Consider the following 22,447-nt stretch of genomic DNA (forward strand, 5'->3'; position numbering starts at 1 on the left):
CAATGGCTTTCATTTACTGGGTACTTAAAAATAAGACTTCTTGTGCTTTGCATAGATAGTCCCCTTGATTCCTCACAATATGAGATCAATATTCATATCCCCATTCACAGAGAGGAAACTGAAGTGAAAGATTGAGTAAATTACTCAAAAGCAAATATCCCTTAAATGGCAAAGAAAAGACCACAACTGAGGCATTTGGTCAACAGAGCCCACATTTTAAAAACTTTTTAAAATGAGAATTGTCAATCATTAGACTAAAATGGATATGAATTGTGATCAAATCACAATACTCTTGTTCTTTTTTCACCCTCCCCTACTCCTTAGAATATTTTGAAACAAATATGTAAATAATTCAGTATGCATCTCTAAATAACAAGGACTCAAAAAATACCATTGCTGCACCTAAAAAAGAAAAAGAAAAAAGAAATTCTTTATTTCCAATATATAGTCAACCAGTGCCTTCTTTTCCTGATAACCTTATCATTTTTGGCAATTTGCTTGAATTGGGATCCAATAAAGATCCTTGCATTTTAATTGTGAATAAAACCTATAAATTTTATTTCTGTTTTTAACTTTCTATTTTGAGATAATTATGAGTGACAGGACATTGCAAAGCCCTTAGTAAGAGGCTCCCTGTAACCTTTAACCCAACCTTCATCAGCTTCACAAAAATTTTTCATTTTCCCTACTACATTTTTAAAAATCAAGATAAAGTCCAAAAAACCATAAAACTTACTCCTTCAAAATATACACTTGAGTGGTTTTTACTATATTCTCAAGATTGTGTAAACATCACCACTATCTAATTTCAGAACGTTTTCTGCACCCCAGAAGAAATCCACATACCCATTAGTAGACACTTCCATTCCCACCAGGTTCTGATAGCCACAAACCTACCTTCTGTCTCTATGAATTCACTTATTATGCTCATTTCATATAAAAGGAATCATACAATGTGACCTCTTTTTTCTGTCTCTTCAATTAGCATAATGTTTTTGGTGTTCATTCATGTCATAGCATGTAGCAATATTTCATTAATTATTGTGGCAGAATAGTATTTATTTCTCCATTCATTTGTTGATAGGCATGTGCCTATTATGAATAATGCTACTATGAATATTCATGCACAAGTTTTTCTATGAACATGTTTTCACTTTTCCTAGGTATATACCTAGGAGGGAAATTGCTGGGTTACATGGCAATATTATGTATAATTTTTTGAAGAACTGCCAAACTGTTTTCCTCAGTCTATATCACTTTACAGTCCCATTAGTAATGAATGAGTGTTCTGATTTCTCCTCATCCTTATCACGCAACATTGTCCTTTTTTTTTCTTTTCTCTCTTTTTTTTTTTTTCATAATAGACATCCAAGTGAGTGTGAAGTGGGATTTCATTGTGGTTTTGATTTGTATATCCTAATGGCTAATAATGTGCTTATTGGCCATTTCCGAATCTTCTTTGGAGGATTGTCTTTTCATGTCCTTTGTCCACATTTCAACTGGATTATTTGTCTTTTTGTTGCTGCATTGTAGGAATTCTATATATATTCTGGGTATTAAACCCTTATCAGATATCTTATTTGAAAATATTTTTCTCTTTTCTGTGGATAAGCACTTCCTTTATTGATAGTGATCTTTGAAACACAAAGGTTTTTAATTCTAATGAAGTCCTATTTATCTATTTTGCTTTTGGTGGTATGATAGTTAATTTCATATATCAACTTTGGTAAGTTATGATGTCCATTTATTTAGTCAAGCAAACACTGGCCTGACTGTTGGTTTAATGGCGTTTTGAGGATTTAAACCATTAGTCAGTTGATAGTCTAAGGCTGATCACAAGAAGTCTTATCAAATCAGCAAGGCCTTAAAGAGAGAACTGATTATTTCAGCAGCCAGAAAGAAGAATTTCTATCTCTACTTCAGCCTACCAGCTTCTTCTGGAGAGCTCATAAAAAAATTCATCAGAGCTCCCAACTTACAGCCTGCCCTATGGAATTCAGACTTGCCAATCCCCATGGTCATATTCCTGTAATAAATTCCTATAACAAATCTCTTAATATTTGTATATGTATTCTGTCATCTTTGTTTCTCTGGAGAACCCTCCCTAACTCATGTTGCTTGTGCTTTTATTGCCACATCTCAGAAAGTACTGCTTAATACAAAGTTGTGAGGAACTACCTCTGTGTTTTCTTCCAGGCTTTATAGTTTTAGCTCTTAAATTTAAGTCTAGGACCCATTTTTAGATAGTTTTTATATATGGTGTGGGATAGGGGTTCAAATTCATCCTTTTGCACATGGCCATCCAGTTGCCCCAGCACTATTTGTTTTGTTTTTGTTTTTCTGTGTGTATGTGTGTGTCTGTGTGTGTGTGAGAGAGAGATAACATCATAGCTCTGAGAGCTGATGGAATGTATGTTTCTGTTTCGATTTCTAATATGGTAAATCAAGAGATATAGGCCACATTAACAAAATGTCTTTAGAATCGTTAAAATATTTTAAGAACTTAAAGAGTTCCTGATGTTAAAACTTGGAGATTTACTGTGCCATCATCTCCTTCAGTCCCATGGCTTTAGACATTATCCTATTTCACGCAGTTCTCTCTTTTTTAACTTTTTTTTTACTGTGAAATATAACATATATACAAAAAAGCAATAAATTTCCCAGTACATTTTAACAAATAGTTAGTTATAGACCAGATTTTAAAGTTTGGTAGAGGTTACAGTTCCACAATTTCTCATTCTTTCTTCTAGCTACTCCAAGACACTGGAGACCAACAGAAATACCAGTATAATGATTCAGCAGTCATACTCATTTGTTAAATTCTATCTTCGCTATTATATTCCTCCTTCTCTTTAAATAACATGTATGCATAAAAACAACAATTAGTTGTTGAACAGATTTCAGAGTTTGGTATGGGTTACAATTTCACAATTTTTAGGTTTTTATTTTTAGCTGCTCTAAGACCTCAAATCACATATTCAGTTATGTACTAGGCATCTCCACTTTGATATTTTTACATCTTTATACAGATATAATTCACATACCATGCACTACACATTTAAATTATACAGTTCAATGGGTTTATACATTTTCAGAGACTTGTGCAGCCATCATCCCAATCAATTTTTAAATGCTTTCTTCACTCCCAAAAGAAACTCTGTAGCTGTTAGAATTAATTACCATTTCCTCCAACTCTGTCCCCATGGCAGCCCCTGGCAATCACTAATCTAGTTTTTGTCTCTATGTATTTTCCTACTGGGAGTATTACATATAAATGGAGTCACACAATATGTAATATTGTATGACTGGATTATTTCACGAAGTATATTTCAAATTCATTTATGTTATAATATTTCATACCTTTTTCCTTTTTATATATGGGTGCTCAGAGCTATAAATTTTCCTTTAGTCACTTCTTTCAGTGTATTTTCTAGGTTTTGATATGCTGTTTTCATTTTCTTCAATTTCAAAGTATTTTCTAACTTTCCCTTTGTTTCTTCTTATACCAGCTAGATTTTTTAAAGTGTGTTGTTTTAATTTCAAAATACGTGTGCATTTCTGAATTTTCCTTTTTCATTATTTTTAATTTCATTCCATTGTATTCAGAGGACATAATTTGTATAGTTTCATTTTTTTTAAATAATTTATACTTGTTTTATGTCCTAATATTCAGTCTATTCTGAAGAATGCTTCATGTGCACTTGAGGAAAAGTGTTTATTCTGTTATTGTTAAGTGTTCTATAGATTTCTGATATGCCTAATAAATTTATAGTGTTAATCAAGTCTTTTATTTCCTTATTGATCTTATTCTAGCTGTTCTGTTCACTATTGGAAGTAGTATGTTGAAGTCTCCAATGATTATTATTGAATTGAATATTTTTTTGCTTCCATTTTGTCAATGTCTGCTTCATGTATTTTGGAGCTTTGTTGTTGGATGCATATATGTTTATAATTAGGGTATTTTCTTAATGACTTTTTCCTTTTACCATGATAAAATGTCTTTCTTTGTCTCTAGTAATATTTTTTGCCTTAAGTCTAATTTATATGAAATTACTGTAACCACTTCAAATGTTTTACTACTGTTTTTATGATACATCTTTTTCCATCCTTTTGCTTTCAACCTACTTGGGTTTTGAATCTAAAGTGGGTCTTTTATAGGACTTACACAGTTTGATCATGCTTTATTTTTAATTCATTCTACCAATCTTTGCTTTTAATTGAAGTTTTTAATCCATTTACATTTAATGAAATTGCTGAAGAGGTAGGATTTATGTCTGCTATTTGTTCTTTATGTGCACTCTATTCCTCCACTATTTCCCTTTTGGCATTAAAGAAATATTCTCTAGTATAAAATTTAATTCCATTGCCATTTCTTTCTCCATATTTTAAATTTATATTCCTTTTAATATAAATTAGAGGTTAAAATGAACAATTAATTAGATGTTAGACTAACAATAGAGTCCAGATTAATACACACCCTAATTTCAGTAGTATAGAAAAATATTGCTCTTAAATAGCTCTGGCCTTTCCCTATTCCTCTGTAATGTTTCTGTCATACAAATTGCATCTTTACACATTGTGGGCACAGCAGAACATTTGTATAATTACTGCTTCATCCAGTTGCTTTTAAAATGAGAAAAAAAAAACAGTTTTCTGTTTATAAATATAAAAGTTATATTTATACTGTGTGGTGATTTGGAACTGTTTGTACCTCAGGAAAACATTTTCTTAAATCTAAACCATTCCTGTGGGTATAAACCCATTGTAAGTAGAACCTTTTGATAAGTCTACTTCAGTTAAGGTGTGTCTCACCTCATTCAGGATGGATATTAATAAATAGAGTGAAAGAGAGTGAGAGAGAGAGAGAGAGAGCCCCAGAAGCATGAAGATGAAAGTAGTGAAATCCAAGAGATAAGGTACAGACAACAGATGCTGCTTGTGCCTTGCCATGCGGCAGAGGAGCCAAGGATCGCCAGCAGCCAGGCTTTGGGAGAAAGCATTGCCTTGAGGATGCCTTGAGTTGGACATTTTCCTAGCCTCAAACTGTAAGATAATTTATTCCCATTGTTTAAGCCAACCCTTTGAGTAACCTAGGAAACCGAAACATGCTGTCTCTTATATTTACCAATATAGTTGTCATTACCAAATTTCTTTATTTTCCAAGGTGGATTTGAGTTACTGTGTGGATTCCTTTTATATCATCCTGCAGGACATCCATTAATATTTCTTGTATGCATTCCTGGGACCGTTTTAATTTCTCCTTCATTTTTGAAGGGTAGTTTTACTTAATATGATTTTTTGGCTGACAGTGTTTTCCTTGTACTGAATATGCCATCTCACTGCCTCTGACCTGTATAAATTCTGATGAGAAATCAGCTGTTGATCATATCAGGGGTGGGGAATCTCACTTCTCTTTTACAGTCTTCAAGAGTCTATTTTTTTGGTTTGGACAATTTGATTATGATGCATTTAGATGTGGCCCTCTTTGAATTTATCCTACTACAGTTTTTTATGATTCTTGGAGTAGATTGTATATATTTTTATCAAATTTTGGAAGCATGCAGCCATTATTTCTTTAAATGTTATTCAATCCCTTTACTTCCCTCCTTTCTTTCTGGGACCCCTTTTTTGGTGTCCCACAAGTGGCTAAGATTCTGTTTATTTTTCTTATTTTCCTTTCTGTTACTCACATTGGATAATCTTTTTTTTCCAGAATATGTAACTTTATTAACAGTGTTAGTTCTATAGTACTTTTTATTTTATTTTATTATTTTTAATTTGTTTTTATTTAAGAAAACAAACCATGTACACTTAGAACCACAAAAAAATGGATATCTTAGTTAGCTTAACCACAGGCATATTTAAATTAAGTATCCATATAATCATTGTAAAACCTGTGTTTGTACAGTAAGTTTCATAAACTGATTTAAAATTAAGGCAATAAGGAAAAAATCTACAAATTCAGATAGTAAAGTTCTTAAATTCTAAATCGAAACACTGACTTAGATACTATTTGATCAGCTTTCAAAACTGTGAATGTTCTCAAAATATCAAGTAGAAAGTTTGTACAAATATCTGCATTGCTATAATAATGACCTATGTTGCTAAATATTTTCCTGATTTCAAGAAAATATAAACATACAAATATTCTTACAATTAACATATGAAAATCTTAACTACCTAAAATGGAAATCTTAGTTAGCTTATCCATAGATACATTTAAAAATACATATCTAAGTAATCATCATAAAACTTGTTTGTACAATATGTTTTATAAACCAGTTTAAAATTAAAGCAAGGAAGGAAAAAAATTTATAGATACAGATATCAGAACTTCTTAGGTTCTAAATATTACACACTATCTTAAATACTATTTGCTTAACTATCAAAACTGTGTGCATTCTCAAAATATCAAGTAAAAAGTTATTACAAGTATCAACTTTGCTATGCTACTAAATATTTTCAAGTTTTTATTTCAGAAACTTATTTTATATAATATTACTATAACTGCCTATAGTTTTTTAAACTGTGCTTTTTTTGGTTTTGTTGTAAAATATATATATATACAAAGAAAAGAAAGAAAAAAGCAATAATTTTCAAAGCACACTTCAACAAGCAGCTACAGAACAGTTCCCAGTGTTTGTCATGGGCTAACCATGCCCTCATCTCAGATTTTTCCTTTTAGCTACTCCAAAACTTTGGTGGTTTTATCAGAGTCATAATAACGGAATCATATAGTGTCTGTCCTTTTGTGTCTGACTTATTTCACTAAGCATTGCGTCCTCAAGATTCATCCATGTTGTCAAATGTTTCAGGACATCATTTTGTCTAAATGTTGTATCATGTCCCATCCACATTTTGTTTATCCACTCATCTGTTGATGGGCATCTGGACTGTTTCCATCTCTTGGCAATTGTAAACAGTGCCACTGTGAATATTGCTGTGCAAATGTCTGTTCATGTCACTGCCCTCAAGTCTTCTGAATATATACTGAGTACTGGAATTGTTTGGTCATAGGGCAACTCAATATTTAGTTTTCTGAGGAAGCGCCAAACTGACTTCCACAGCAGCTGAATCATTTTACATTTCCACCAACAGTGAATAAGTGTTCTAATTTTTCTACATCCTCTCCAACATTTATAGTTTCCTGTTTGTTTTCTTGCAGCCATTCTTATAGGTATGTGGTGATATCTCATGGTCATTTTAATTTGCATTTCCCTTATAGCCAAAGAAGATGAACAACTCTTCATTTGTTTTTTAGTCATCTGTATTTGCTCTTCAGAAAAGTGCCTATTCATTTCCTCTGCCCATTTTATAATTGGGTTGTCTGTTCTTTTGTTGTTGAGTTGTATGATTTCTTTATGTACACAGGATATCAAGCCTTTATCCGTTATATGGTTTCCATATATTTTCTCCCATTGAGTTGGCTACCTCTTCTCCTTTTTAACAAAGTTCTGTTGAGGCACAGAATCTCTTGACCTTAAGGAGTTCCCATTTGTCTACTTTTTCTTTTACAGCTTGTGCTTCAGGCATTAAGTTTAAGAAGCAACCTCCTATTACTAGATCTTGAAGATATTTCCCTACACTATTTTCTAGAAGTTTTAAGGTACTGGCTCTTACATTTAGGTCTTTAATTCATTTTGAATTAATTTTTGTATAGGGTGTAAGGTAGGGGTCCTCTTTCATTCTTTTGGCTATTGAAATCCATCTCCCATGTCCATTTATTGAAAATTCTATTCTGTCCCAATTCAGTGGATTTAGGGGCCTTATTGCACACCAAATGTCCATAAATTTGGTGGCCAATCTCTGCACTCTTGATTCTATTCCACTGGTCAGTTCTTCTGACTTTGTGTCAGTATCATGCTGTTTTGACCACTGTGGCTTTATAGAAACCTTTAAAGTCAGGAAGTGATAAACCTCCCAGTTCTCTCTTCCTTTTAAGGATATCTCTAGCTATTCAAGGTCTCTTTCCCTTCCATATAAATTTGATAACCAGTTTTTCCAAGTCTTCAAAGTAGGTTGTTGAGATTTTTATTCATATTGCATTGAATCTGTAGATAATTTGGGTAGAATTGACATCTTGACACTATTCAACCTTCCTATCCATGAGTATGGAATATCTTTCCATCTATTTAGGTCATTTTTTATTTCTTTTAACAATTTTTTGTAATTTTCTGTATATAATTCCCTAACATCCCTATTTCTAGACACCTAATTCTCCTGGTTGCTATTTCGAATGGGATATTTTTCCTTAGTTGTCATCTCAGATAGGTCATTGCTTGTGTATAGAAACATTATTGATTTTTGTACATTAATCTTGTATCCTGCCACTTTACTGATTTTATTTATTAACTCAAGTAGTTTTGCTGTAGATTTCTAAGGGTTTTCTAAGTATAGGATCATGTTATCTGCAAATAACGAAGTTTTACTTTTTCTTTTCCTATTTGGATGCCTTTTATTTCTTTCTCTTGTCTAATTGCTCCAGCTAGTACTACTAATGAAATGTTGAATAATAATGGTGATGATGGAAATTCTTGCCTCATCCCCGATCTCAAGGGGAATGCTTTCAATTTCTCTCCATTAAGTATGATGCTGGCTATGGGTTTTTCTTATATGCCCTTTATGATTTTGAGAAAGTTTCCTTTGATACCTAACTTTTGAAAGTGTTTTCTCAGGAAACATTTTGCCAAATGCTTTTCCAGCATCAATCGATATGATCATGTGGTTTTGCCTTTCGATTTGTTAATGTGCTGTATTATGTTGATTGATTTTCCAATGTTGAACCACCCTTGCATTCCTGGTATGAATCCCACTTGATCATGATGTATAATTCTTTTAAGGTGGTGTTGGGTATGATTTGCTAGTATTTGGCTAGGAATTTTCACTTCCATGTTCATTAAGGAAATTGGTCTGCAGTTTTCTTTTCTTGTATCATCTTTATCTGATTTTGGTATTAGAGTAATGTTAGCTTCATGAAATGAGTTTGGTAGCATACCTTTTTCTTCAATTGTTTGGAATAGTTTGAACAGGGTTGGCATTATTTCTTTTTGAAATGTTTGATAAAATTCTCCTTTGACACCATCTGACCCTGGACTTTTTTGGTGACAAGATTTTTGATGACTGATTGAATCTCTTTACCTGCAATTGGTTTGTTGAGATCTTCTGTTTCTTTTTTGAGTCAGTATAGGTAATTCATGTGTTTCTAGAGATTTTTGCATTTCATCTAAGTTGTCTAGTTTGTTGACATATAATTGTTCATAATACATCTGCACTAAAGTGGCAATTGATTGGGGCAGCCCGTCACCTATGTTCCTTGCAGTCAGAAATTGGACAGGTACATTCTCATGGTTTTCCTGATTGGTAAGAACATAGGTAATGCCTATCTTGATCATTAATTATCCCTAGCACTTGGTACATAGTAGCAACAGTACTTTGTACCAAACAGTGTTCTAAGGACTTTTCATATAGTAATCCACCGAATTCTTATGAGGTAATCAACATTATAATCACTATTTTGTAGATGAGGCAATAAAGATAAGTAGCTTATCCAAGGTCACATGACCCATCAGTGGCAGGAGTTCTGGCTTCAAATTTTATATTCTGTATATAATGCTATACTGGCACTCAATTTGTTAAAGAAATTATTGAATGAATGAATGTGTAAAAAGTAATGATTCATTCCTCATATTCATCTTTAGCAAAGCTTTTCTGAGCTTTTCTGCACTTCCAGTGACAATAGGAAGGTTAAGAGACTAAAATAATTAAGATAGACCTAGAGGACCCCTGCTCTTAAGCCATTATTAGTTAAGATCCTGTCCAAACTCTATCTCAGGTCACATCACACTTCCTTTGATCAGATTATGGAAAACTTTGAAAATTTGACAAGTCTTTGATTCTGGAGCAATTACATATGATAACTTTTGGCCTCACTCAAAGAAATTTCACTTGGGGAAGTAAGAGACAGGCAAAATCTTTATGGGTGATTGGATGAAAATATTTTAGCAGAGCAGCATGAAGAATTTATGTTTGTTATTTAAAAAATTTTTCCTTGAATGGACTTATCCTTGCCCGTCATACCTCTATGGTTCCTCCTCCATCTAGAGCCAAGAAGTCTTTATATTTAGGCAAATGTCTTCATCAAGCTCCTCCCCTCTTACGAAAGATGACAGCATCAGCCCAGCTCATGTCCATATCAGAACATGTAGCTGATCAGAGGAGTGCTTTGATTAGCCATAATTCAGATCCTCCTATGCCAAAAGGAAAAAAAAAAAGAGTGAAATTCATTGCTTTGCATCCACCCAGTTTCTACTCTTTTTCAGAATTAGCAGCAGGAATCTGTTAAGATGGGCTCAGGGCTGCATTTGTCTGGCTCTCAATAGTGCTGCTTTTCTCCTGAATTTCACTTTGCTGTTATACCATCAACCCACATTGAAAGATATTATACAAAACTTTCCAAAACACCTTGGTTTCGCTTGAAATATAGTTGACTATTCTCTTCACATCCTCAAGGAAGATCCTTTCCATGAGCCACTACAGAAGAATATATATGTGGTGTCTAAGAATCACTCTGAGCTGTGCTATTCCTGAGCGTATGACTAGGTTTGCATAGTTTTTTTTTTTTCTTTTCGCTTTACTATGTTATCTGATTACTGTCTGACTGTATTTCTTTCTTTTTGATGGTTGTTAAGAAACTCGGAGACAAATTTGTTAACTCAGAGACAAACAAAATTAAAGGAGCTCATAGCCTGCATTCTATATATTATTTTCACTTCTGGAGTCATACTTCTTTCCCAAATAATATTTTCCTTTTGACCCATTTCCTCTCTGCTTTCAAAATCATATTACTTATATTTCATTTCTTTCTGGTAAAAACAGCATGATATTATTTTAACCAAAAAGTTTAATCAATTACTCCTGACATCGTGTAAGTCACTTTGTGGTATTAACAAAAAGAAGTTCATTGAAATTACCAAAAAAATATTAAAAACACAAGAAATGTATTTCCAATATATTCAGTTGAAAAAATACCCTGTATCATTTTAACTAAACATTAGAAACCAGGTTTCGTGCAGCCTAAGGAGCTTAATTTGGGAGGATTTTAATGGAAAAGAATATAAAGTTACAAACATAAAACTAGAAAGTGAAAGAGAAACTAAATCACAACAAATTATAAATTTTTCATAAAAGCCATAAATATCACAAAAGCCTTAAAAATGACATGAAATAAGTAGCTGCCTGGCAACACAATTATACTCATTTTTTCCTACATATTCTTTTATTGCATCTTGATTTGAAAGCATTTTTATAACAATTTTTGCAGAAAAAAACAAAAAGCAAATCATTACTTCTGCTAGAATTGGTTGATTTGATATCGAAAAATTTTACTGTTGTTTTTTTAATTTGTGTTTTGCTTCACAACTTATTATTAGTATTAGTGCCATGTGAATTTTTAGTCTTGATGTCAAATATAGGAAGCCCATTTTAAATTCCTTTTCATATATGATCTATGTGATTTCATATTATCTTGTTCGGGGACTGCTCTTAAACCCTACTTTAACTGATGTCATTCATTCACCTGTTTGTTCCCATTACTATATCTTAATTTGCAAAAGTTACAAAAATGTAGGGCGATGTGAGCATATTGCTAAGGCTCATCTCGTGGTCTTGGCAGGTCCTGGCCATAGAGACAGGCTGCAAGCACAGACAGAGCACCTCACACTTAGGTAACTGCATAAGTATTTAAGAAATAGTACAACAAGAGTAGCTCATAAGTGCTACTCCAAGTGAGAAGGGGTAGAGCCCATATATTCCTGGGAAGCATAAAAGGACTGAAATTTAATGATGGCCCCTCATGCCAACTTGTGCTGAGTGATTTCATAAAAATGAGCTTATCTATTTATTCACCTATTCAACAAACTTAAAAGCACCAATTGTTCAGGGTGTTAGAAATCTAAAGATGAACAAGACACACTTGGGCTCAATTCTAAACGTGGAGACAGAAAAGAATTAAGCAATAATTAAGTAAATAATTACTAATTGTGATGCATGCTTTAAAGTAAACAGGGCGCTATGAGAGAGAAAACTGAGAAATGGAGGGTGAAGTTTAGAGAGTTAAATCTCTAAATCTTTATTTAAATTGGGACCTGAAAGATGAGATTGAATGAGATGTGTGAAAAGTGAGCTGTATAGATGGTGGTGGGAACACTTTGTGCAGAGTCTGAGGCTTACAACACTGTTACCTATTTGAGGGAAACGAGTGAAAATCAGTGTGCTAAAGCTGGGTATGGAGGTAGGAGTTGCGGTGTGAGCTGGGTGGCACAGGCAACTCCAGCACTGCAGACATTGAAAGCCAGCATATGGTTGTTTCTAAAACCAAAGAGAAACTGTTCAAGGGTTATATTCAAGGCTGGCATGGTACACCCTCCAGTCAGTCTACTACATGCAGAATGGAACTTACTGGAACAAGAGTGAAAGCAAGGAGGGCAGTTAGGAAGCTATTCCAATAGCTGGGGTGAGCCCAGTGCTGGCGTGGGTCATATGACAGAGTGAAGATGGAGCATAGTGTCATAAAATCTACTGTTAAGAGTTGATGAATTGAACCGAAGAGAAGGTAATGGAGAAGGAGGAATCAGATGTGCATCCTGGGTGCTGCACAATTTTTTTTTTTTAATGTGGAGAAAGATTGAAAGAGAAATGGACTTCATTTACTCCTTCAGCCACCCTGCCAGGTGAATGGTTTTATACTCATTATATATATACATGAAAGTGGATAATGAGTGGGCTTCTGCAACCTCCTTCAGGTCCTAAAATTTGTAAGTGGAAGAATCTAAACCAATTTCTTCCTGGTGTATTGCCTAGAGAAATGGAAATTTTTAATACTAGTCCTCCTTCTTCTGAGATTTTGGATATTTGGTCTAATTAGTATCTAATTATTGTAGTCAAGCATGTGAATGTAGAACTATATTATTTCAGCTGTTTTGCTTTCATAATTTCCACTAGAGGGAGCAATCACAATGTGATTTTTTTTCGTTTTGTGTGTTTTTTTATTTTTTTCTGTTCCCTGTGTTCTTAGGTTTTGATAACTATGGTTAAGTTCGTAGCTACTGGTCAACTTGTTATCTTTTAGAAAATCATATTCTTATCTTGGATTCTAGCGTCTTGTTCCAAAATCCTTTAGAAGGAGAAAATGGTAGGAGTAAAAGATAAATACATAATTTGCATAATTGGCACCAAACATCAGATTAAATTATAGTGGAGGAAGAATCTAAAACTATTTTAGCAGGCAAGGCATGCTGTGTAGAAATTAACAGAAACCATTGTTATTATTTTAAGGTGTTTGGTTCTGTTTTATTCAATGTGTCATCTTTGTCTTTTACTATAGTTAAACATTTAATCAATCTTTAAGAACAACCAAAGGTTACATTTGGGTCTCCAAATCTTTTTTCCTAAAAGGTCATATGTTAAAAGGATGTAAAGTTTTTTTCCTATGGGGAGATTTTGAAGAACTTTGAGTCATATTGAGTAAATATCTCCAATTTATAAACAATATAAATAAACATATTAATAAACATTATCATCATAATAGTAGGTATTTAGATGTTACTTGCTATGTGAAGCACTCTTTACATATAGGATTTTCTTTAATCATTTCCATGAGATCTGAATTGTTGGTTTCAGATTCAGTAGAAAATGGGGAAATCCTGAAATACATCCCTTTTTCACGTGTTGAATTAAGAAAAGCAGTAGAATATTGGCAGCAGTGGCTGTAAATGACAAAGGCATCACTAAAGTTGGAGTCCCTAAAGCAGAGGCAGATGAGAGCCCTTTCATGTTTCTAATTTGGCATTGCATGCTGGGCCAGTTTGAAAGTATGTGTATACCCTAGAAAACCCATATTTTAATCCTAATCCTATTTTGTAAAGGCAGCCATTTCTTCTAGTCCTTGTTCAGTACTGTATGTTGGAAACTTCAATTAGATTATCTCCTTGGAGATGTGACTCGATCAAGAGTAGCTGTTAAACTGGATTAGGTAGAGACATGTCCCCACCCATTCTAGGTGAGTCTTGATTAGTTTACCGGAATCCTATTAAAGAGGAAACATTTTAGAGAAAGCAGGAGATTCTGAGAGCAGAGAAGAATGACAGAGCCACAACAGAGAATACCACAGAATCACAAAGCAGAGTCCACCAGCCAGCGACTGTTGGAGATGAAGACGGAAAATACCTCCCGGGTTGCTGGAGAGAAAGCTAGCAGATGACGCCGTGTTCCCATGTGCCCTTCCAGCTCAGAGAGAAACCCTGACCATGTTCACCATGTGCATTTCCTCTTGAAAGAGAAACCTTGAACTTCATCAGCCTTCTTGAATCAAAGTGCATTTCCCTGGATGCCTTAGATTGGACATTTCTACGGACTTGTTTGAATTGGGACATTTTCTTGGCCTTAGAACCGTAAACTAGCAACTTATTAAATTCTCCTTTAAAAAAACCATTCCGCTTCTGGTATATTGCATTCTGGCAGCTAGCAAACTAGGACACCTGCCTACAGGGGATCTCACACATCATATGTTGCTGTAGGAGTTTTGAAAGGCCCTGTGATTTCATCTGGTGCCTCTTAAAAATCAGAAAGAATAGCAAATGCCACCTTTTGAATGGGCGTTGTTCCATTCTAGCAGATGGGCATTAGCTCAGCCTGCCAGGGAATGAACCTTTTGTTTCCCAACTGAAAATAAGCAGGTCAGTACTCCAAATCCTGAAATCATAGTTAGGGAAATATTTCAGAAAGTCTCTGAAAACAGCCTGTGACAATATAATCTGGGGAAGAAAACTTTCTTAACCATAAAAGATTTGAATTCAATATATCTTAATTTGATATTCACAGTAAGCACATGAAAGAAATCATATTTTGACATAAAGGCTTAAGATATGCTAGTATTAACCTCTAAATTTCTGCTCAGTGGTTCTGAATTCTGTCTGAATCACTGGGGAAATTTTAAAACTTTCAAATGCTCAGACCACACGCCATACCAATTAAATGAGAAATGCCGGGGTTGAAACCCAGACATCGGTAATTTTTTAAGCTCCCCAGGTGATTCCAATGCGCAATCAAGTGTGAAAAGCACTGGGGTTAGGGTAGTGTTTCCCAAGCCTCGGTGCTAAACAAATCACGTGATCTTGTTCAAACACTTCTGCATTTCGAACAAGCTCCAGAAGATGGCGATACAGCTTTCTCACAGACCGCACTTAAGCAAGTGCTAGGCAATATGGTTCAACTTTTCCTCTCCGTGATGCATATAGACAGCCTCGAGTCCCAGGGACCTTTCAGCTCATTTGGTGATGTTTCTCATTGCTTGATCATAAAGAAGCTCTTGGGCTGTTGAAACCAGCAGGGATTAATCTGAATTTATCTCAATTGGAAGGAGTTTATAAGCTGAAAAATTGTTATAAATAATGGAAACAAAATGACTTTGCCTTTGCATTAAATTCAGGTGATTATTATGATGCTCATGTCACTGGCTAACAGAGGTAAAATTAGGTCCAGGGATATATAAACTGCTGTAGGGCAAGAGGAAAACCCAGAAGTAGAATTATGCCTACTGTGTAATGCTGGCCCAGTTTATAATCGCCACCAGGGCAGAGCCCCGTCTGTCTAAAACATTATTGCATCTGGAGTATCTAGCACAATACCTATTACGTAGGCAGTCGTTAACAAATATGCTATATGAACTTTACGTATTTTATCTGATTCAGTCCTCCAAATGACAATAACTGCCATTTAAAGAATGCTTCCTATGGCCAGGCAGTGTTCTAAGTTTCTTAAGTTTATTGACTCATTCACTATTTATAACAACCCAATAAAGCAAAAAAAAAGGTCCTGCTCCTGTTACCGAAACGGAACTGGAGCACAGAGAGGTCCAATGGTCCACCTGCAGTCACACAGTAAACAGTAGGCGTTCTGTTTCCAAAGCCTGCCATCTTAACCACCACACTAATGCTCATAGCAGCTATTATTAGTCCACCCATTTACAGGAGGGAAACAGAGGGGAAGAGAAATTAAATAAATTACCTAAAGTCACACAGTTGATAATTGGTGAAACCAGGATTTAAACGAAGCAGTGAGTGTTCCAAAGCCTTTACCCTTAAGCACTGTTGTATGGAGCTTTCCAATAAGCCTGCTGGTTAGGAACCAATCAATAGATGAGAAAGTTAGTCATGAAAATAAATGTAAGTGGCTAACTCAAAGTGGAATGGTCAGTGGCAGGGGGTAGTTGAAGCTTAGATGTCTTTTGCTTTGTTTTTAATTGAAAAATCCAAGTTACTCTTCACTTAGCTACTGAAACCAGTGGGAGAACCTTGTCAAATAATAGAAAATGCTACCCTCCAGAGTCTCACGTGGCCCCTCTGTGGGTTGGACTTCCCTTCTACTTTCTTCTCTGTATATATATTGGGCTGTTCACGTTTTACAAAGTGGGCTAATGTTGTCATGTACCAACCAAGTGATTCTGGAAGTCAGATAAAAGTACTTCTTCCTTCCAAGTAGCAAAATGCCTTTTGGTCCAAAAGACTAAATACCCATCAGGAAAGGGATGGAGGGGGAGGGGGCATGAGCGAGGGCCTGGCAACACTGACACGGCTGATGCCTGGCCAGTGCATTTTGAGATGAAACCTCTGTTTCTCCCAACTTGCTGTTAAGGTCTCTATTATTGCTCTAATTGCTGACATTTCAAAAATGGTTGTTCAAAAAGACATAAATGGACCCTTTGCCAGCAAGATGTAAAAGAAGGATTTTCCGTTATTATTATTTTTAAGTTCTAAGAATAACTACAGAAGAGTAAACATTAATCTGAGCTCTTAAATTGCCACCTTTCTGTGAGTGGGTGTGGAATGGATTCCTAGCTTTATTTTTATTTTATTTTTTCCCATAGGACCAGAAGAAAACTGTTAATCTAGTTTTAACGATAATAAGCACAGAGAAGGACGGATGAATAGGCATACTCCTCAGGCCTCTCTCCTTCCGATTTCACATTAATTCCACTGGTCACTGTGTGCCTGGAACAAAAGGGAAAGAAAACATCCAAAGCAGACCATTTCCCTCCTTGCCCCATGCCCCAGAAAGCAAAAGGGTAGAAGAGAAGAACGTTGCTTTGTCAACCGGATGCACTAAATTTGTCAATACTGGTGTTTCTGTTAAGCCCATGACTCAGCCACCATGTTTCATTTTAATTTAGCACAGTCTTTGTTCTTCAGATTTCAGATTCATTGATGTTTAATAATAAAACAAGTTCCGAGTTTAAGAATTCCCAATCGAGATATTATTTTATAAACTCAACAATTATTTAGTGCCTACGTTTCAGGCAGTGGTGTAAGCCTTAGGCTTATTGGTAAGCCACGCATGCTAGGTCTCTACTAATGGACCCAACATTTTAGTAGGGGAGAAATAAACAACAAAAAGTAATTAAAGACATAAAAAAAATTTTAGAAACTAATAAATGCTGCAAAAATAGAACAGATTAAAGGCAGAGAGAGTATTAAGTGCAAGGAAGCATCTTTATCTAAGTGGTCAGGGAAAGCATCTCTTAGGAGATGATATTGAAGGAGAAAATGTAATAATGAGAAAGAATGAATCATTCAAGAACTGGAGAAGAATACCAGGAACCGGTGAGAGCAAGAATGATACTGAGCTTAGTGAGTTCCCAGGGACATCAGGAAGGTCATCGAGTGGCCCTCAGTAATCAAAGGGAGAATGATGAGAGCAGGTGTGGGTCATCAACGTCAGGCTTCGAGGGCCATCTGGGCAGTTCGATTCTAATTGCAATAGGTACTCAGTGGAGAGTTTTAAGTCAAGAAGTGTTATCTGATTTAACTTTTAAAATTATTATTGTGGCTGCTGTGCAGGAAATACACAGAAAAACAAAAGCAGAAAGAACGATTTAAAGATTGTTGCATGAATCTGGTTGAAATATTGTGCTGTTTGGAACTAGGAGAGCAGTGGAGGTGCTGTGAGATGGACAGAATCATGACGTACTTTGGAGGAACAGCTACCAGGACTTATTGGATTGGATATGGGGACCGTTCCATCTCTCTCTTGCTGCATTAAAAAAAAAAAGGGCGGGCCACAGTGGCTCAGCAGGCAAGAATGCTCGCCTGCCATGCCAGAGGACCTGGGTTTGATTCCCAGTGCCTGCCCATGAAAAAAAAAAAAAACAGTCCCAAGAGTGAAACCAAGAGTACTCTCTTAGTCACTCTTTTTTTTTTTCCCATAAAAAAATACTGTGCTCTTTTGGTTCAGTGGTAGAATGCTCACCTTCCATGTGGGAGACTCAAGTTTGATTTCCAGATCATGCACCCACCAAAAAATAATAAATAAATAAATAAATAAAATAATATGTTCTGGCAATGGAGTAGTTTTCTTCTTGAATATAGAAAACTGTCAGTCCAAAGACTTCTCCTTTTTGTCCCAATCGGTATTGTGTCTTTAAAAATCATATATATCAAATTATTATCAAATTATCATTTAAATTATAATCGATTTCATGAGAGAAAAGACACAATCTCAATCTTGGAATCTCTGAGTGGCTACTGTTAGGAAAGTTCCCTCGAGATTCCTATAAGCTCTGTTACTAACAAGAGAGATCCTTAGTCACAGGTCACTGCCCTTGATCTCTCAGAGGTCGTAAAAGGTTATACAACTGCACCTTGATTTCACCCTGTTCTAGTTTGCTAGCTGCCGGAATGCAACACACCAGAGACAGATTGGCTTTTAATAAAAGGGGATTTATTTTGTTGGTTCTTCAGAGGAAAGGCAGCTAACTTTCCACTGAGGTTCTTTCTTACGTGGAAGGCACAGGATGGTCTCTGCTGGTCTTCTCTCCAGGCCCCTGGGTTCCAACAACTTTCCCCGGGGTGATTTCTTTCTCCATCTCCAAGGGCCCGGGCTGAGCTGCAAGTGCTGAGATGAGGAATGCCAAGCTGCTAGACTGTGCTACATTGCGTTCTCTCATTTAAGCACAAGCCAATTAAGTTAAACGTCACTCATTGCAGCAGACACGCCTCCTAGCCGACTGCGGATGTAATTAGCAACAGATGAGATTCACCTACCATTGGCTCATGTCCACAGCAACAGAACTAGGTGCTTTCACCTGGCCAAGTTGACAACTGAATCTAACTACCACACACCCCTACCCTGAGACTACCTTTTAGTGTTCCAGATTTGATCTTTATCCTTGAAGCCATTATTGTTTTAAGAATCATTTCCTGGCTTGAAAGCCTGCAGATGAGAAATACTTCTGCTATTGAATTTGTTAAGTGCCGGCCCCTTCATAATTTTTTGTACGTTCTGCTGAGAAACTGCACAGTGCCTTTATTGCACATTTCTATCTGTGCTTTAATACTCTCATTTTAAAAAAACCTGTGGACATTCTTAATATCCTACCTGGAAAAATTCCTAGGCAGAGCTGCCAGACCATTTGGTTGATTATCTATTTTGACATTACCACGAGCAAAAGTTTGCTAAACTTTTGACCACTACATACATGGATCACTGAATTAGTTAGTTAAGCAGCTGGAGCGCAATATGCCAGAAATGGGGCAGCTTTGAAAAAACTTACAGTTCTAAGGCTATAAATAGGTCCAAACTAAGGCATCCAGGGAAAGATACCTTGGGTCAAGGAAAGCTGATCTGGGAAGGTTTGCAGCAGGCATCTGCTGGTCTTTGTTCCCGGTTCCGTTGCTTCCAGCTTCTGATGCCAGAGGTTTCCTCTCTAAGCATCTGTGGGCCTTCACTTCGGTCCTCTAGAACACAACTCTGAGTTCCGGCTTGCTTAGCATCTCATGGGAAGGCGCATGGTGATGTCTGCTGGGTCTTGCTCATATCTAGGCATCTGCTCTCTCAGGCGGCACTCCAAGTGTCCCCAAACGTCCATGTCTCTGTCAGCTTGGAAGCAACTGTTCTCCAAGCATCTGCATCTAAGGTTTCTCCAAAATGTTTCCCCGTTTAAAGGACTCTAGTAAACTAGTCAAGACATACCTGGTGTGGGTGGAGTCACATCTCCATCTAATCAAAAAGTCCACACCCACAATTGGACATGCCATATCTCCATAGAGATAATCTAATCAAGTTTCCACCCTGCAATATTGAACCAGGATTTTAAAAAATGGCTGCCATACAGGATGGGATTAGATTAAAACATGACTTTCTGGCACAGCTGCCTTCTTGTAAGTCTCCATTAATAATTTCCTCACTTGCTTTCCAGCCTCCATTAATTATCTCCTTACAGCCTTTAAGCCTCTACTAACTACATGGTCCCCAAATCCATTTCATATGTTTTCTAGGTACCAATTTTTGCTTAAGTTTTCCATTGCAAAATAAGCCACCCCCACACTCAGTAGCTTAAAATAACCATTTATTTTGCTTATGATTTGTCTGTCAGGAATCCAGACTTAACTGGGCTGTTTAGTTCTGATTCACGTGGCCCCAACTGGGAGAGCTGGTGCTGGAATGCCCACTTCCAAGACACATGTATCTGGAGTCTTGGTGCTCCTTGACTCTCAAAATTCTCTCTGTCCTCTCTCTCCACCGGTGCACACACTTTCCCTCCTCCCCAACCCTCTAAAAAGTATCTCATCCTTTAGGGTCTCTTTTCATATTTTGGGCACCTTTCAGCATGGTAGTCCCATAAAAATCACACTTCATAGGTGGCAGCTGGCTTCTGTGATGAGTGATCCAAGAAAGGAAGTGAAAACTGACTCTCTCTCTCTCCCTTTCTCTCTCTCTCTCTCCCCCTCTCTCTCAACACCTGGGATGATAGATTGTTACATCTGCACGTACACTATCAAATCAGTCACAGAGCCCTCTCAGATGCAAAACACAGGAATCAGATCTCCAGCTCTTGATAGGAAAAGGGTCAAAGAGTTTGTGGCCATTTTTGAACTTCCACAGGCATGAACAGAAGAATACACAAATTATCTCAGAGATTTTGACATTTGATATTTAAAATGCTCCACCACTTCACAATAACTCACAATCTGCAACCCTTCCCATGCTACTGCCACAAGCAAACTCCAGGTCTTTTCAAGGTAATGTACCATATTTATTACATTTTGTATTTTATAACTATTTAACATGCATAAAACTCTGCTTCCATTTCTATTAGTTTTGCTTTTTTGTTGTTTAAATTTCCTTTATAGATATCTTCAGTGTTGTGTCTCTTACCTTATTCTTCCCATAAGCCCTGTGGAATTCAGTGATTTGTAGGAACACACTTTTTGTCATAGCAGAGCTGGCTGTACAATTGTTTCTATGAAAAGTTCAAGTTGTTTAAATACCCAATTCTATCTTCAAAAATTTATGTTCTTTTAGAAACTCACTTATCGTGCTTTTCAAAAGAAGTATCTATACCTGACATCAAAGACTTCTATGTGCTTACCAGGTAGAATTGAATTGTGTTCTTAAAATGCTTGGAAATAATTGTAGAGATCAGCTACATGGTACAGCTACTGATTTTATGAAAGTGAGAAATAACTTAAAAGAAAGAAATTAGAGACTCCTTTTCTCCATCTCAATCCTTTACTGTATAATGACAGCAATGCTCCTACGTTGGTCTCAGGAAGGTAATTGACCAAGTAATCAATGTGCTATTAATTCATTTATGCCCTGGTGGCACCTGAAATAAGTAATTTACTACATTTATAGAGGTTATTATACTAATTTTCTAGGGTTTCAAAAGCCTTTCCCCATGTGATCTGCAGACTTAGAAAAACCTCTTCTTAGTTATCCAAATAGCTGTGTACTAAATGGCTTCTGCCCAGTGACCACTCTGCTTTAGGAAATATGATCTATTTGTACACAGTTTTCAGCGATAAAAGTCTCTAAACCCAGATTCATAATGAGGTAAGTTGTGTTAAAATGGTGTCTGATTTCTACCATTTAATTCTTTTAAAATGTAAACAAGGAAATGTATAATTTTATGTAGTTCATCAGCCAAATTTCCAGTACAAAATAGCGTAGTATTCTCTTAAACCAACATAGTTTTTTTTATTAATTAAAAAATTAATTAACACAACATTTAGAAATCATTCCATTCTACATATACAATCAGTAATTCTTAATATCATCACATAGATGCATATTCATCGTTTCTTAGTACATTTGCATCGATTTAGAAAAAGAAATAGAAAGACAACAGAAAAAGAAATAAAATGATAATAAAGAGAAAAAAATTAACAAAATAAAAAAATTTAAAAAAAAAACTATACCTCAGATGCAGCTTCATTCAGTATTTTAACATAATTACATTACAATTAGGTAGTATTGTGCTGTCCATTTCTGAGTTTTTGTATCCAGTCTTGTTGCACAGTTTGTATCCCTTCAGCTCCAATTACCCATTATCTTACCCTATTTCTATCTCCTGCTGGTCTCTGTTACCAATGAAATATTCCAAGTTTATGCTCGA

At 35.7% G+C, this 22,447-nt stretch overlaps 1 protein-coding gene and 1 long non-coding RNA gene across 3 annotated transcripts in view; one reads left to right on the plus strand and one right to left on the minus strand.

Moving 5' to 3' along the window:
* Positions 1-22,447, plus strand: part of ANO3 (anoctamin 3) — a 436,850-nt gene that overhangs the window by 87,575 nt on the left and 326,828 nt on the right. The gene's annotated exons all lie outside the window — the stretch shown is intronic.
* LOC143644796 (uncharacterized) overlaps positions 1-22,447 on the minus strand; it is a 91,061-nt gene that overhangs the window by 28,831 nt on the left and 39,783 nt on the right. The window contains exon 2 of the long non-coding RNA XR_013156873.1: positions 10,078-10,247. This is a non-coding gene — a long non-coding RNA (uncharacterized LOC143644796). The remainder of the gene's footprint in view (positions 1-10,077; positions 10,248-22,447) is intronic.

Source organism: Tamandua tetradactyla, chromosome 8, assembly GCF_023851605.1.
Source record: "Tamandua tetradactyla isolate mTamTet1 chromosome 8, mTamTet1.pri, whole genome shotgun sequence".
Classification (NCBI taxonomy): domain Eukaryota; kingdom Metazoa; phylum Chordata; class Mammalia; order Pilosa; family Myrmecophagidae; genus Tamandua; species Tamandua tetradactyla.